Source organism: Plecotus auritus (genome assembly GCF_963455305.1).
Source record: "Plecotus auritus genome assembly, chromosome: 4".
NCBI classification, from domain to species: domain Eukaryota; kingdom Metazoa; phylum Chordata; class Mammalia; order Chiroptera; family Vespertilionidae; genus Plecotus; species Plecotus auritus.
This window is the reverse complement of record NC_137775.1, coordinates 93,822,188-93,839,796: the sequence shown is the minus strand read 5'-3', so window position 1 is coordinate 93,839,796 and position 17,609 is coordinate 93,822,188. Positions and strand designations below refer to the sequence as shown.

At 41.3% G+C, this 17,609-nt stretch overlaps 1 protein-coding gene and 1 pseudogene across 3 annotated transcripts in view; one reads left to right on the top strand and one right to left on the bottom strand.

The window, feature by feature from the left end:
- The window catches only part of MOCS1 (molybdenum cofactor synthesis 1), a 44,487-nt gene that overhangs the window by 15,546 nt on the left and 11,332 nt on the right, over window positions 1-17,609 (bottom strand). The window lies entirely within an intron of this gene.
- LOC308246413 (abl interactor 1-like) lies at window positions 11,616-13,359 on the top strand (annotated as a pseudogene). Its single transcript has 2 exons — window positions 11,616-11,901; window positions 12,733-13,359. The product of its transcript is annotated as an abl interactor 1-like (transcript).

Below are 17,609 nucleotides of genomic sequence, written 5' to 3'. Positions count from 1 at the left end.
AAGAATAAAACTTAATGAGAAAGCAGAATAGACACATTTGAAGAAAAATGAGCAAACTGGAGTACAAAGCAATTCTCCCAGAATATACACAGAAGAACAAGAATAAAAATAAAAAAACACACACCACCTACTGACATTTAAATCCAATAAAATCTAGGGAAAAGATACCATGTCAAAATGTCCACTGTGGTTATCTTTGATCAGTAGTATTATTATAGGTGATTTTTACATTTATTTGTCTGTCTGGAGATAAAATTTATTTCAAACCACTTGAATGCATGAATCTTCTTGAAGAATCAGCTTATCTCTGCATGAGAGCAGAAGCCAGGAGTGAAGTGCCCAGATGAAAATTGGGGGAAAGATTGTGCAAAAGGCAGCAGAAGATCACAAATTTAAGCACCAATTTGGGTAGGGCTGTGGAGAAGTGCACATGTTCTTGGTATAAGGCTAATATTATATAGCCTTTCTGGAGAGAAGTTATGTATGGTAAAGCATTTGGCCTGAAGTTCCAATTCTAAGTATTTACCTAAGGAAATAATTATACATGTGCACAATATTTAGTATGAAGATGTTTAGTAGACAGCAATGGATAATAATAGATAGTTGGAAATCATTCTGATACCCAACAATAGAAAACTGGCTAAATTATGCTTTGTTTAAATGATGGACTATTATGCAAACAAAAATGACTCTACAGAATAATGTTAGGCCAGTGGTTGGCAAACTCATTAGTCAACAGAGCCAAATATGAACAGTACAACGATTGAAATTTCTTTTGAGAGCCGAAAACTGACTTCTGCGCATGGGCCACGAAGTTTCAATCACACTGTATGTGCGCGCCCGCACGTGGTATTTTGTGGAAGAGGCACACTCAAGGGGCCAAAGAGCCGCATGTGGTTCACGAGCCGCAGTTTGCCAACCACTGTGTTAGGCTGTTGGGAGATACACATGCTATATTAAGTTCAGAGAGCAGGTTAAAAACAGTAGTTAATAGGATTTCACGTATATGTGGATTCTAAAGAACAAAATACATCCTTAACAAAACAGAAAAAGACTCATAGATACAGAGAACAGACTGATAGTTGCCAGATTGGAAAGGGGTTGGGAGGCCAGGTGAAAAAGGTGAAGAGATTAAGTACAATTGGTAGTTACAAAATAGTCACAAGGATGTAAAGTAGAGCATATGGAATACAGTCAATACTATTATAATAACTACTAGTGGCCAGGTGCATGAATTTCATACACAGGGGGTTGGTTTCCCTCAGCTCAGCCTGCACCCTCTCCAATCGGGGACATCCCTCTCGCAATCTGGGACCACTGGCTCCTAACTGCTCACCTGCCTGCCTGCCTGATCGCCCCTAACTGCCTCTGCCTGCCTGCCTGATTGTCCCTAATCCCTCTGCCTGCCTGCCTGATCACGCCTAACCTCTCTGCCTGCCTGCCTGGTCGCCCCCAACTGCTCTCCCCTGCCAGCCTGATCTCGCCCCCAACTGCTCTTCCCTGCCGGCCTGATCTCGCCCCCAATTGCCCTCTCTGCCTCGGCCCCCACCACCATGGCTTTGTCCGGAAGGAAGTTAGACGTCTGGAAGATGGCCGGTTGACCTGGTCTAATTAGCATATTACCCTTTTATTAGTATAGATTATATAGGATAGGATTGCTTAAGTGTGGGGTGGGGGGAGACTTTTTCAGCAGGAGGAGATGCTCTTGGCAGACAAAAATACATAATCCCTATATCTGGACTGATAGCCATATGCACTATAATGCCAAACCGGTCATTAAAAAATTGAACTGCTTTACCTTACACCAAACAGCCATTGCCCTTAAAACCCCTCCTCAGCCCCCATCTTAAGTTCTGCCTTCACAGTTCACCCAGATTAGGTGTGGTTCTGATTGGTCTGTTTCTATGCCAGTCAGCGTCAAAAGCTCCACCTTCTAGGCAGCCATTGGCTCCTCACACTTCACCCAGATTTGGTTCTGATTGGTCAGTTTCTATGCCAGTCAGCATCTCCGGGCCTATCTCCAGGCCTGATCAGAGAGGCGGGGCTGATCAGCAGCCCCTGCAGAGTCCCGGAGAGAAAGAGAGAGGCAAGGGCTGATCAACAACTGCCACGGAGGCTACAGATCAGACCCTGCTTCTCTCTTCAGGCCTCTCTCCAGGTCTGATCCACAGCCCCCTCAGCAGTCAGTGCTGGATCGCCCCGCTTGCAGCAGCACTAGTCAGTGCTGGGTCACCACAGCAACCCAGCACTGACTGCAGGACTGACTTCTGGTCAGTTGAGCCTTCAGTCATTACGGACCCTGGGTTTTTATATATTAGGATGTATGGTATCAGAATGGGTACTAGAATTATTGGGGGGGTCATAAGTTATATAATTGCCTAACCATTATGCTATACCCTGAAACTAACATAAAATAATAATGAATACCAGCTGTAATTGGGGGGGGGGGGGGGAGAATAAATAACAAAGAAAAACAACATCCAGTAATTAAAAACTAAATGTGAAAATAAAACATTAAAATGTTGACAGTGGTTACAATTGGGTAGTAGTTATAAATTGTTTTTGCTTACCTAAAATAAACATGCATTACTATTGTAATAGGAAAGTAAAATTTTAAAAAGAAAAATTGTTTTAAAAAAGGGGCAGGAAAAGCTTTACTCTGGGGCTCTGCCAACATGGAAAATTAGCAGTAGTTGTTGGTTCCCTACACAGAGGGATTCTGAAGAAACAGAGAATCTGGGACATTAATTAAAGAAAATCTAGAAAACTCATATGAAGATGGACTGGTCTTCTGAACTAGTATGGGGAGGGGTTGTAGCCTGGGTTGAAGGTGCCTGGCAGAGAATGTCGGCAATAATGGTAAGCAAGGCAGTTCAACTCCCTTCTTGCCCTCACCCACTGATGCCTCAGAACAACCCTTGTTCCCTTACTGAAGGAATCAGTGGCACACGCCCCAGAACTAGTTCAGCATCCACTGGTGGTAAACCTCAGGGGGCTGCCCAAGTCCCCCTAGAGGAGGAGCTGAAGACAACAGGTGGGGACCTAACAACCTCCTGCATTCATTCCTCCGCTCTCCCAAAGCCCCAGGGCTCCTTCCAAACCTGCTTCTCCCTGAGGTCTGAAGGTGAAGACCTACAGGACTGCCACATTACCTAAGTCCAGGTGCCACTCTCATCATAAGCTAAATGAACAGCATGACCTGGAGCTGTGCAGTGCACAACCGTGCTGGTCATTCAGTGGGAGACAAACATGAGTGAATAACTGAGATAGTCTGGGATCTTGAGCTCCCGATGCCTACCAAAAACTAAACTCTGGCCTTAATCCTTTGTCCATTAAGTAGTGTCATGTGTGTGATGTGCCACTGAGTCAATCTGACTCCTGATAACGCCATGAATGAGTGACACCCATGTCCTGTCCTCAACAGCCCTGCTCAGCTTCTGCAGACTCAGGCCCATGGCTGCTTTTATGAAGTCAGCCCATCTCAGAATTGGTCCTCCTCCTTTCCTGCTGCCTCCTATTTTCCTCAGCATCACTGTCTTTTCCAAAGAACAGACATAGTAGAAGAGTGTCCGCTTTGTCATTATTGCCTCCAGTGATGTTTCAAGTTTAATGTGCTCTTGGACCCACTTGTTCCTCTTCCTGGGAGTCTGGGGTATCTGTAAAGCTCTCCAGCTCCATCTTTCAAATTAACCAATATTTTTCCCTATCAACCTTCTTCGCTGTCCAACTTTTGCATCCATACTTAGCACTTGGGAATATAAGGGTGTGGATGATCTTAGCCTTCTTCTCTATGGCACATCATTGCCCTTGAAGATCTTCCCTGATTCTTTCACAGCTCTTGTGAGTCTCAGCCTTCTCTTGATTTCTTGGCTGCAGTCTCCATTTGAATTGATGACTGAACCAGGGTAAGCAAAACCTTAAACAATTTCGATGACTCCTTTGTCTATGCCAGTGGTCAGCAAACTCATTAGTCAACAGAGCCAAATATCAACAGTACAATGATTGAAATTTCTTTTGAGAGCCAAATTTTTTAAACTTAAACTATATAGGTAGGTACATTGTTATTAACTTAATTAGGGTACTCCTAAACTGGCCTTTGCTAAAAATGTCCTCAATCTGATTGAGGTACGTTCGCTGAGGTCGACCCCTTCCAACTCTCCCATCCACACTCTTCTTGTATACTTGTTTCGTCTATCTCCTTTCGTTAATCCTCTCAGTATGTCCAAACCATCTCAACATACCTTTCTCAATCCTCGACACTACATCTTCTTTCACTCCACAACGTCCCCTAAAATTAACTTAATAAACTTTACTTAAAGTTTTAAGTCTTAGTTAAACTATAGGTACGTTGAATAAAACTTGATATCATACTTAATAACGATATTATTTACTGATAAAATTAAATTCCTTACAATATCCATAAAATTAAATCATGACAATGACTGACAAACACTAATGTGAACAATGGCCTTGCATCTCCTTGGAAAGTTTGGGTAAGTCAGGTTTGTATGTTGTTGTTTTTAATTTTAGGCACGATTTCAGGTTCTCATCAATAAGACGACTTCTCAATTTACTCTTGATAAGGTTCATGCTTGAAAATGATTGTTTGCATAAATATGTAGACCCGAATAAGGAAAGAACAGCAAACGCTAGTTTTTTCAGTTGATTTTATGAGTCAGGAATACTATTCCAGGTGTTAAAAATCAACATATCTTCCTTCTCCAGGTCTTTCAAAGCAGACCACTTGTGCTGTGAACTAAGTTCATATTTGTTTTTCTCCAATATTTCTATATCAGCACAAAGACGTTCAAATTCGAGCTCTACAATTCTTTGTTTTTTAAATCCAGCAATTGCATTTCAAGTTGCCAATGTCAATATTAAAGGGAGAAAAATTTAATTCTGTTACAGTAGCATTAAGAGGTTTTTTAACAAAGGCTAATGTCGCTTTGCTGTTTCTGAATTCCTGAAACCTGTTGAGAAAAGCTTCCCTCATATTTAAAAGTGTTGTTTTGAAATAGCAAATGTCAATATCAGAATTATTTTCTTGGCGATATTTCAACAGGCTTGGAAAGTGAATCAAAGTTTCTCTTTCAAAATCTTGAGCAAAAAGAGATAATTTCTTTTCGAATGAAATAACTTCTTCTAGCATCGAAAAAATTGTGTTTCCTTTCCCCTGTAGTTTACGATTAAGCTGATTTAGATGAGATGTAATGTCTACCATGAAATAAAATTTTTGGATCCACTGATTGTTCGTTAGTTCTGGATAGTGAACACCCTTCTCAAGGAGAAATGCTTTAATTTCTGTTAATAAGGAAGCGAAACGTTTCAAAACGTTTCCTCTTGATAACCAACGTACCTTGTTATGCAGCAGAAGATCTGCATACTCACTCTCCATTTCAACTAAAAATTCTTTAAACTGGCGATGATTAAGAGCTTTAGCTATAATGGAGTTGATAATGTTAATCACCAATTCCATAACTTTGCAAATTTCTTCTGGAAATGTCTGCGCACAAAGAGCTTCTTGATGAATGATGCAATGGTAAGTAAGTATCTCGTGATTAATTTTTTCTTTCAAAATAGCAACAAACCCGTTTCTTACACAGGTCATACTTTTCTCCTCATCTGTTGAAATTGAGACAATTTTATCGAGTGGAATATGATGTTTTTCAATGCACTCAATTACAGCATTTGCTATATCCTCTCCACGAGTTTGACCTTTGAGTGGCAATAATCCTAAAAGTTCTTTAGGACCTGTAGATGAAATAAATCGTACAAAAAGTGAAACTTGAGCTGTATCATATATGTCACAAGACTTGTCAACTGCTGTTGATAAAGCTGAAACCAATTTAAGATCTTCAACTTGCTGGTCGGTTATATTCGAAGACATTTTGACTGTTCTATCTTTCACTGTTTTAGCAGACAATGGTAACTCTTTAATTTTTTTTAGAATATCTGCTTTGTTCTTAAAATCCCGAAATAGCTCTTGGGATGCATTTATAAAACAACTTTTTATGTATTTGCCGTCTGTATATGGTTTTCCTCTCTTAGCAATCTCTTGACTAACCACAAAACTTGCAATATTAACATTGTTGGAAGATTGTATCCAGTAATTAAATACAGAATTTAATTTTTCTTGACTCTTCTGAAGTTCCTCAACTGCTTTCTTCCTTGCATCACTGACAGGATATTTAGTACTAAATGACATGTGTTTAGTTGTAAAGTGTCTCTCCAAATTTGATTTCTTGTTATGCACCAATTTTTCCTGACAAATAAGACAGGACAGAAGGCCATTTAAGTTTTGAATAAACGTGAAAGTCTCGGTCCATTCAACTTTAAATTCACGGTTTTCATCTTCCATTTTTCTTTGCTTCTTCTTTGTAGCCATGTCAAACAGGGCACCTAAAAAATTTTTTCATTTTGAAATAATAAAGCCAGCAACACAAAATAATTACAATTCTTAAATTGATGACAAAAATACCTGTAGGATTTGCAGCTGGTTGGAAAAATACAGGCAACTTTATGCTTCGAGTAGGTACTTTTGTCACCCGCGTGCGATTTGCGGACCTGACTAGCACTAACCACTGCACAATGAGATTGCTGACTGGCTCACTCAACTCCAGCATGAATCGCGCGCCTCCCCCGCGCTGCATATCCCGCGGCCCACCTGCGCCGCATCTCCCATCGCCTGACCGACCAACACCCCCACTTCTTCTAACGCCACTTCTTCAAAATAGACTTGCCCAGGCCGAAAACCGACTTCTGCACATGGGCCACAAAGTTTCAATCGCACTGTACGTGCACGCCCGCACGTGGTATTTTGTGGAAGAGCCACACTCAAGGGGCCAAAGAGCCGCATGTGGCTCGTGAGCCGCGGTTTGCCAACCACTGGTCTATGCTAAAGTTGTGTATTTCTACTATGGTCATGATTTTTGTCTTCTTGGTGTTCAAATGAAGTCCTGATTTGGCACTTTCTTCTGTTGTTTCAAATCATTGGTACTTGTTGCAAGTAAAGTACCATCTGCATATCTTAACTTGTTGATATTTCTTCCACCAATTTTCACTCCTTCTTCCTCTGAGTTTAGTCTAGCCCAGTTTTTTGTATGATACAGTATGTGTACAGGGAGATAAAACGCACCTTTGTCTGGCACCTTTGCCGACAGCAAACCATTCTGTCTCTGTATTCTAACCTGAGTGGCTTCTTGTCCACAATACAGGTTACACTTCAGGATAATCAAGTGCTGGGACACACCCAGTTCTTCCAGAGCAACCCAGAACTTTTCAAGATCCACACAGTCGAAGGCTTTACTGTAGTTTGTAAAATCCTAAAATTCCCTGGAGCTCCCCATATCCAACAAATGTTCACACTGAGACCTCAAGTGCCTCTTCCTTTTTAGAATCCAGTTTGAACATCTGGCATTTCTTGCTCCACGTGAGGTAGAGGCCTTTGTTGCATCACCTTGAGCATCACTTTACTTGCTCAGGAAATTAGAGCAGTGGTCCCATAGTTACCGCACTCCTTGGCATCTCCTTTCTTGAAAATTGAGATGTATGTTGAATGTTTCTAGTGTCATACAGAATAGCTAATATTTTAGGGGAGCAAACTTATAGGCTAAACTAAGGAAACCCTTGAGAACTACAGTATAACAAGTACCCCCCCACCCCCAAAAAATATCTAAAATATATACCAATAGAAGAAATAAGATTAAAATAAATAAATCAAGCAAATAAAATAGACATAATAAATACAGTTTTAAAATGATATTTATAATATAAAACAAACATTTTCATTTTAAAAAATAAGGGGGAATATTAAGTAAAAACATAATTGTAAAATAAGGAACATAAGAAATAAGATGAACAGTGGTATGGACATGGGAAATACTGGTAAGTTAGGAAGTAAGATTAAAGAGCTCTCCCAGAAGAAATGAAGAAGAGATTAAGAAATCAAAATATAATTTAAGAGCTGTGGAGGCTATAAGCAGAAGGGGTAACATCCAGATAACAGAGGTCCCAGGGAAAAAAAATCAAACTGGAGAGAAGGAAATACCTGAAGAAATAATGGAGAAAATGTTCCCCATATTTAAAACGAATGGCTTAGTACTGAAAGAACAATTTCATGGAATGGCAACAGAACAGACAAGGAAAAGCCTATTTTAGACATATAGTAAAATTTAATAAAATCAGGTACAAAGAAAATGTTATAATAATTTCTAGGGGGAAAGAGCATATCACCTGCCAACAGCAAGGAGCAGACTGACATCAGACTTTTCCCAATAGCATACTGGTGTAAGGAGACAATGCAGGGACATTCTTAACATAATAAGGGATGAACCCTGAACCTGAAATTGTATATGCGCTCAAATAACATTTTAAACTACTATTCGGATACTTTACAACATTATAAAAACTTCCTGGCTTACCAGATTTAATCAGATTTACTATCAAAATTAGATTCACCATTAGACCCACATTGAAAAACTGTTAGAGGAAATAAGTAAGATGAAAAATAAATTCAGAAGATGCTACAACAATTATAGATGATCAAATACCTTGGTACAGTTTGTTGTTATCTTAAATGACAGACAGTGTGCTTAGGAGAGACACAGGGGAAAGCTATTCATAATAACCCACAAGAAAATTCTTGAAAATATCAACAATAAGTGGAGGTGAGGGATTGGCAAAATCAAGGGCCAACAACTGGGTTAAAATTCTTGTCTTGGTAGGAAGAAGGAGGAATCATTTATTTTAAAAACCAAAAAGGAAGAGAAAAACACATATTAAATATCTGACAGATAAAAGACTGCAGAAACAAGTCCAAATATTTCATTAATTACAATAAAGGTAACTAGAATAACTGGTGAGTTACCAGTTAAGAGTCAGAGATTGTCAAGTTTGATTTAACAAAAAAAAGTAACAGTTATGTGCTGTTATAAGAGATATATCTAAAGGATAAGAACACACAAAAATTTTATATTCAAGTCTTACTACAGCTAAAAGCAAGCTGATATAGCTTTGGTAAAATAAAATACATAGACCTTAAGGCCCAAAGTATCATTATGGAGAGAAACCCACTATATAGCGATAAAAGATTCAATTTTTGAAGAAGACAACAATTCTAATCACATAGGCATCTAATAAAATCACCTCAACAACATATAAAATAAAAAGCAATAGGACCTCTGAGAGAAATGAACAAATCTACACACTTACTTATTATTGGCAGGCCAAGCAGACAGAAAGCCAGCAAAGATAGAGATAACCAGAGGTTTAAACAATAAAATTACCCAGCTGAATCCAATGAACAAATATAAATCACTCCATCCAATAATTAAAGATTAACCATTCTCCTCAAGCACAAGTAGAATATTTATAAAAACTGCCAATATATTAGATCATAAAATCTCAATAAATTCTAAATGATTATCATGTAGATATATTATCCTACTACCATATACTTAAATTATAATTTAATAATGAAAATATAAATGAAAAATCCTCATATATTTGGAAATTAAAAGCACTACTTCTACATATTTCGTGAATGAAAAAACAAATCAGAATAAAATTAATATTTAGATATCCTATCTAATAAAAGAGAAACATGAAAATTGACCATACCTCTGCTACGCCCACAAGCCACGCCCACCAGCCAATCAGGAGCAAGTATGAAAATTAACCTAACCAAGATGGCGGCGGCCATGGAGCTAGAGCGAGCAGGAGGCTTGGGTTGCCCCCGGCGATGAAGGAAGCCAAGCTTCCCGCCTGCCTTGGCCGGCCCTGGCCTCCCTCAAGGCTACAAAGTTTCAATTATAGAAGATAAATAAATCCCAGATACCTGCTTCCAACCGGCCCTGGCCTCCACACAAGGAGGCGCTGAAAAAAAAAAAGCAAAAAAGGAGAGGCTGGGAGCTTGGGTCACCGGGGGCCATGGCCAGCCTGCAAACAGCCATCAGCCCCTCACCCAGGCTGGCCAGGCACCCCAGCGGGGACCCCCACCCTGAAGGGGGTGTGGCCAGCCTAAAAATGGCCCTCAGCCCCTCACCCAGGCTGGCCAGGTACCCCAGTGGGACTCCCACCCTGAAGGGGCTGTGGCCAGCCTGCAAACAGCCATCAGCCACTCACACAGGCTGGCCAGGCACCCCAGCGGGGACCCCCACCCTGAAGGGGGTGTGGCCAGCCTGAAAACGGCCCTCAGTCCCTCACCCAGGCTGGCCAGACACCCCAGTGGGACCCCCACCCTGATCTGGGACACCCTTCAGGGCAAACCAGCCGGCCCCCACCCATGTACCAGGCCTCTATCTATACTAATAAAAGGGTAATATGCTGATTAGACTGGGAGACCTTCCAGGAGACCTTCTGGACGTTCTGGACAAAGCCATGGTGGCAGGGCCGAGGTAGAGGTGGTTAGAGGCCAAGAGGGGAGGGAAGTTGTGGGTGATCAGGCCAGGATGGGATGGCAGTTGTGGGTGATCAGGCTGGTGTGGGGCAGGGCCGTTGGGGGTAAGCAGACCAGTAGGGGGGCCAGTTGGGGGCAAGCAGGCCATCAGTGGGGGGCAGTTGAAGGTGATCAGTACAGCGGGGGCGGGGAGGAGTTTGGAGTGAGCAGGCCAGCAGGGGGGCAGTTGGGGGCGAGTAGGCCAGTGGGGAGGGAAGGTGAGGGTGAGCAGGCTGGCAGGGGAGGCAGTTGGGGGCAAGCACACTGGCACAGGGGGCAGTTGGGGGTGATCAGGCTGGTGGGGGGGTGCATTTGGGGGCGAGCAGGCTGGCAGGCAGAGTGGTTAGGGGCAATCAGGCAGGCAGGAAAGCAGGTGAGCAGTTAGGAGCCAGCAGTCCCAGTTTGTGAGAGGGATGTCCGACTGCCGGTTTAGGCCCAATCCCTGTAAACCGGCAGTAGGACATCCTTTGAGGGGTCCCAGATTGGAGAGGGTGCAGGCTGGGCTTAGGAACACCACCCCCCGACCCCCGTGCACGAATTTCATGCACCAGGCCACTAGTAAATGTTATAAAAGTGATAGGCTATGCCAGGATAGAAGCAGAAATAATAAAATAGAACACAAATATACCATAAGAGGTTCAACAAATCTAAAACTAGCACAACAGACAAACCTCTAGTAAGATTTTCCAAGGGGGAAAAAAAAAGAGATAAAGCACAAATAAACTACATTAAGAAAAAAAGGTACAAAATTGCTAGTAAAACTGAGACTAAAAAGACAAGAAAATACTACTAATAATTTCATACCAATAATTTGAAATAAGAAATAACAAATGTCTAAAATAAAAATATGGCCCGACTGGTGTGGCTCAGTGGTTGAGTGTCAACCTATGAACCAAAAGGTCATGGTTCGATTTCTGTTCGGGGCATGTGCCCAGGTTGTGGGCTCCATCCCCAACAGGGGGCATGCAGAAGGCAACCAATGGATGATTCTCTCTCATCATTGATGTCTCTATCTCTCTCTCCTTCTTCCTTTCCCTCTGAAATCAATAAAAAATATGTTTTAATCTGGCAGGCAGGAGGGTGGTAGGCAGTTTGCATCTGGGCTGTGAGGTGCTCGGAACCTCTGAGACCTTGCTTCCTGTCTCTTTAACACCAGAGGAAGCAATGCAGAGTGGGAGGAATGGCAGAGCTACAGATGTTACCAGAGGAGGAGATCCCATCTGGCAGGGGGGCGCTGATAGAGAGGTACCAGAACCTGACCCAGATGGCAGACTACTGTGAAAACAGCTACATACAGGCTACAGACAGGAGACAAGCTTTAAAGAGAGCAAAGCCTACACAACCCAACCCCTAGCTAGTGTTGCTTATCAAATAAATGCATTGGCCAACAATGTGCTCTAACTGCTGGACATCCAAGCCCCTCAGCCTTAGAAAATGAGTCTTCCATCAATCATCTCTCACAGAGGGTGGACATTCATAAAGAAAAAGGAGCTTGAAGAGAGATTGGTATTTTGACAACAAATAAGAATACATCAAGAACTCACAAAATTGTCCAGGCCAGTGTGTCCAGTGGTTAGAGCAGCCGTGGGCAAACTACGGCCCGCGGGCCGGATCCAGCCCATTTGGCTGTTCTATCCGGCCCGCGGAGCCGAAAGAGCGGAGGGTTCTCTTGCTCTCCCCTCCGCTCTTTTACTTTGAATTTATATTAGTTCACACAAACACTCCATCCATGCTTTTGTTCCGGCCCTCCGGTCCAGTTTAAGAACCCATTGTGGCCCTCGAGTCAAAAAGTTTGCCCACCCCTGGGTTAGAGCATCAGCCTGTGCTGCATTGGAGGGTCATGGGTTTCATCCCGGTCAAGGGCATGCACCTGGTGCAGTTTCAATCTCCAGCCCCCATCAAGTGCTTGCGGGAGGCAACCAATTGATGTCTCTCTCTCATATCGATGTTCCTCTCCCTCTCCCTCTCCCTCTCCCTCTCCCTCTCCCTCTCCCTCTCCCTCTCCCCTCCCCTCCCCTCCCCTCTTCTCTCTCTCCCCTCCCCTCCCCTCCCCTCCCTTCTCTCTCTCCCTCTCTCTCCCTCTCTCTCTCTCTCTCTCTCTCTACACACACACACACACACACACACACACACACACACCCCTTCCCTTGCACCCTCTCTAAAAAATCAATGGGAAAAAATATCTTCCAGTGAGGATTAACAAAAAAAGAACTCACAAAATAATAGCACCTGCAAATACGAAGCACCTTGTCAGGTATATTCAGAAACCTATGGACTACACAATTCTGGATGATGACACAGTCATCCTGCATGGACACAGTCAGCCTGCAAGAACTGGCACACGGCTGAGACAAGTCCTCCCATGTCTGGCCAGGGAATGCGGGAAGGAACACTCCTTGCAAAACCCTGGAACCTGTTAAACCCCAAACAGTTCCTAATGACTACATGACAAGTCCTGCTAGGTGTGGAAGTCAGCGCGGCTCAGGCAGGACAGCTTCTTTAAACCCGAGACCCAGGACACACAGTGGAAGTGGTGGGGGAAGTGGAAGCTGAGAAAGCAGTGGAAGCAGCAGTACTGGCATTCCCTCTGCCATGCCTACATCTTCGCCACCCACCACTGGACTGGTTGCTGATAGTCCAACTCCACCACCACCCCCTCTACCACATGACATTCCACCACCACCGCCTCCACCTCCAGTGGGTCATAAAGACGAGGAGACCACAGTAGTTCAGTATAATCATCCAGGAATTATACTGAGAAAGTTGTGGCAATATGTGATACAAAAGACAAGGATGATGAGCTATCATTTATGGAGGGTGCAGTCATTTATGCAATAAAGAATGATGACGGCTGGTATGAAGGAGTCTGCAATCGAGTGACTGGTCTGTTCCCTGGGAACCATGTTGAATCAATCATGCACTAGATGATTAAATTTTCTTTTGTTTTTAAAGTAGGTTCTTACTGTGGAACTATTAATGGTTAACAAAATCGTCTTAAAATGTGCCCATATTTTCAGGACGTGCTGTTTTACTGGTATAACTAAATGTCTACCTATAAGCATTCATCTTTGAGACGGTTTGTGTATTGCTAAACAGCAATTTATAAAAGAGGCTGTCCATAACTGATTATGCTTAAATACTTAATTTCACAGTATTAGCTCTGGGGATGTGGGGTATAATATTTAATGATTCAACTGTATCATAACATGTTTCAGTACAGCACGGTTACTAGACTAATATTAACATCAGAAACTTAAATGCTGGTGCTGATCATACACTATGTTTAGATTCTCTCATTTTGGAAATATAACTAGTTGTTTAAAGCATGCACACAAATTTAAGTATTGAAATATACTTTAAAAAATCCAAGATGCCTACAATTTGTGTAATATTTTCTTGGAGTACTCATAGTTAGATCTCTTGAAATGAATTGAGTCTTTAAGGTTTCTATATGAAACAAAACAAACAAAAAGGGGTTATCTGTAATATTTTAATTTGTACATAAGTTTTTTAATGACAGAATTTGCATTATAAATTTTTTTCATTCACAAATACTAAATGAATCAAATGTTTCTGATCTTTTCTTCACTGATTTCTTTTAAAAAAGAAATAATAGGTACTGATTTATTACACACAAAAAGTATCTACCAAAACTGACTCCAAAAGAAGTAGAAAACTTGAATATTGTAGTAACTACTCAAGAAATTGCAGCAGCAGTTTAAAATCTCCCTGCATCCATGGGTTATGCATATATGCATATACATCCTTTGGTTAATCTCTTCCAACCCACCCCCTTCCCTCTGAGATTCTGAGATTCCTCAGTCTGTTCCATGCTTCTATGTCTCTGGATCTATTTTGTTCATCAGTTTATTCTGTTCATTAGATTCCACATATGAGTGAGATCATGTGATACTTGTCTTTCTCTGACTGGCTTATTTCACTTAGCATAATACTCTCCAGGTCCCTCCATGCTTTCTCAAAGGGTAAGAGATCCTTATTTTTTACTACTCCATAGTATTCCATGGTGTAAATGTACCACAGCTTTTTTATCCACTCATCTACTGATGGGCACTTGGGCTGTTTCCAGATCTTAGAAATTATGCTGCTATGAACATAGGGGTGCCTATATTATTTCTGATTACTGTTTCAGGGTTGGTAGGATATATTCCTAGAAGTAGGATCACTGGGTCAAATGGCAGTTCCACATTTAATTTTTTGAGGAAACGCCGTACTGGTTTCCATAGTGGCCACACCAATCAACATTCCCATCAGCAGTGTACTAGAATTCCCTTTTCTCCACATCCTCGCCAGCACTTGTCATTTGTTGATTATTGTGGTGAAGACCTGTGGTAGGGGGCAGGAGGAGGCTAGAAGGGGTCAATGGGGAAAAAGAAGGGAGACATCTGTAATACTTTCCATAATAAAGATAAATTTTAAAAACAGAAATAAAGTAGCTGAATTATAATAACAAAAAATAAGTAAATAAAAAGTGATCAGGTTCCTTGAGGAAACATTAAAAGCAGTCTCCTATTTCCACTACTATTCAATATTGTACTTAAGAGCCTAGATATTGCAATAGAACCAGAAAGGGAAATTAAAGGCATATAGATAGAAAAAGTAAATTGTCTTTAGTTGTAGATGATATGGTTGCTAGCACAGAACACTCCAAAGAATCTAAAGAGACATGTTATAACATTGACAGTAGAGTTAGAGGATATATCAACAATGAAATGAGAAAATGTAACTTAAAAAATGACACTGTGTCTGTCAGGATCCTAGCATAAAACAGAATTCATCCCAGATAGTTAAAATGAAGAGACTATACTGAAAGAACTACTTACAAAGATATGGGAGGAATTAGGGGCCTCTACAATGAATAGTATAGCGCTCAGACTAGCAACATTGGGGATCCATTATTATATGTAAGGCCAAAGGGACAGATATAAAGAGAAAGTTAAGCTAGGAGCCCATGGAGAGAGGCTGCCCTGTGGGAGTTCTAGTCTCAAAGGGAATACAGCTACTGTCAGAACCCAGTGTAGAAATAGAGCCGGGAGCAGTAAAAATAACCTGACCTCACTGGAGGGCTCAACCCATCAGGATCCCAACAGACAAGGGACCCCAGGTGATGTAGTTTCTTGGGTTTAGCCACCTGGAGCAAAGAGCAAAACAAAGTAGAGAGATGTCTATGAGATGGTGGGTCTATGAATAAAATGATATTAATTCTCCCCAATTTGATGTACATATTTAATGCAATTAAAATCTCAACAGATACACAATGAACATTCTGAAAAGGAAATTATAAAAACAATCTATTGATAATAGCATAAAAATAATAAAATGCTTAGTATTAACCAAAGTGAAAAACTTTAACAATGAAAACTACAAAACATTGATGAAGAAAATTAAAGAAAACATAAATAAATGGAAACACATCCCATGTTCATGGGTTGTAAGACTTATTGTTAAGTGTCAATTTTACCCAAAGCAATCAACAGAATTAATGCAATCCCTATCAAATTCCCAAGGACCTTTTTTGTAGAACTAAAAAACAAAACCATTCTAAAATTCATATGGAATCTCAAGAGGCCCTGAATAGCCAAAACAATCTTGAAAAAGAACAAAACTGGAGGATATACACTTCCTGATTTCAAAACCCATTACAAAGCTACAGTTATCAAAACAGTGTGGTACTGGCATAAAGACAGACATAGAGAGGAATGGAATAGAATAGAGAGCCTGGAATACACCCTCTCATTTATAGTCTAATGCTATTTATGCAGGCTGCCAAGACCATTCAATAGGAGAAAAAACAGTTTTGGGGTTTTTTCAACAAATGGGGCTGATAAAACTGGATATCCACATTCAAAAGAATGGAGTTGGATCCTTACCTAACACCATACACAAAAATTAACTCTAAGTGGATCAAGAACCTAAATGTAAGTCCTAACACAATAAAATTCTTGGAAGAAATTACAGGACAAAAGCTTCACAACATTGGATTTGGCAATGATTTCTTGGATATGACTCCAAAGGCACAGGCAACCAAAGAAAAATGGCCTTCTTGAAAATTTAAAAATTTGGGCATGGAAAGATACTGATTATAGAATGAAAAGCAAACCGCAGAATGAGAGAAAATATTTTCAAATTATATATCTGATTAGGGGCTAAGATCCAGGATAATAGAGAACCCCTAAAACTCAGTAAAAATTGAGCACCCAACTTGAAAAAGGGCAAAAAATTTGAAGATTTTTTTTCCAAAGCAGATATATGAATGGCCAATAAGCACATGAAAAGATGCTCAATTAATCATTAGGGAAATGGAAATCAAAACTACAATGAGATACCACCTCATACCCATTATGATGGCTACTATCAAAAAAATAAAAATAAAAGTGCTGGCAAGAATGTGAAGAAATTGGAACTTTGTCACTGTTGGTAGGAATTTAAAATGGTACAGCCACTGTGGAAAATAGTATGGAGGGTTCTTAAAAAAATTAAAAATAGGACTACATATGACCCAGCAATTCCACTTCCACTGTCTCTTTGAAAGCAGGATCTCAAAGAGATATTTCTGTGGTAGCCAGCTAAACAGAGATGAGCAGAGTAAGAACAAGGACGATGGGAGAGGTACAGAAGGTCACCAGGGAGAAAAGTCGAGGGTGACCCTCCCTCCCCTAGCATATCGCTGGTCAATCTGTTTAGATCCCCTGACCTTTACTCCCTAGAGATAACATCCTGGCCTCAGTTGTATTTCAGCTCCAGGCTCAGAGAAGCAGCAAAACCAGACAAGCAACACCAAGGCTGACCTCAGGACCAGCTGCACTGAATAATGACGCCCTATCTTGGCACCAATCAATTAGTGGCTGTATAATTGTTACCAGGGAATCAAACTTCCCCGAAGCTCATGGGAGCGAGGTGGAGGTGCTTGGGGTACTGCTAAGATAAGAATTTTCAGAAGCCCCCACGGGATAATGGGATGTGGGAAAAGGCTTTATTTGCATGAAGTTACATTGCTCGGATTCCAAAGTTCCCTGCCCCTTAGCCAGTCCTGGAAAAAGTGCAGCTGGGGTTCCAGCAGTGTCAAAAGCAAAACCAGTGCCCAGAGCAGCCGTGGGCAAACTACGGCCCGAGGGCCGGATCCGGCCCGAGAAGCCGAAAGAGCGGAGGGTTCTCT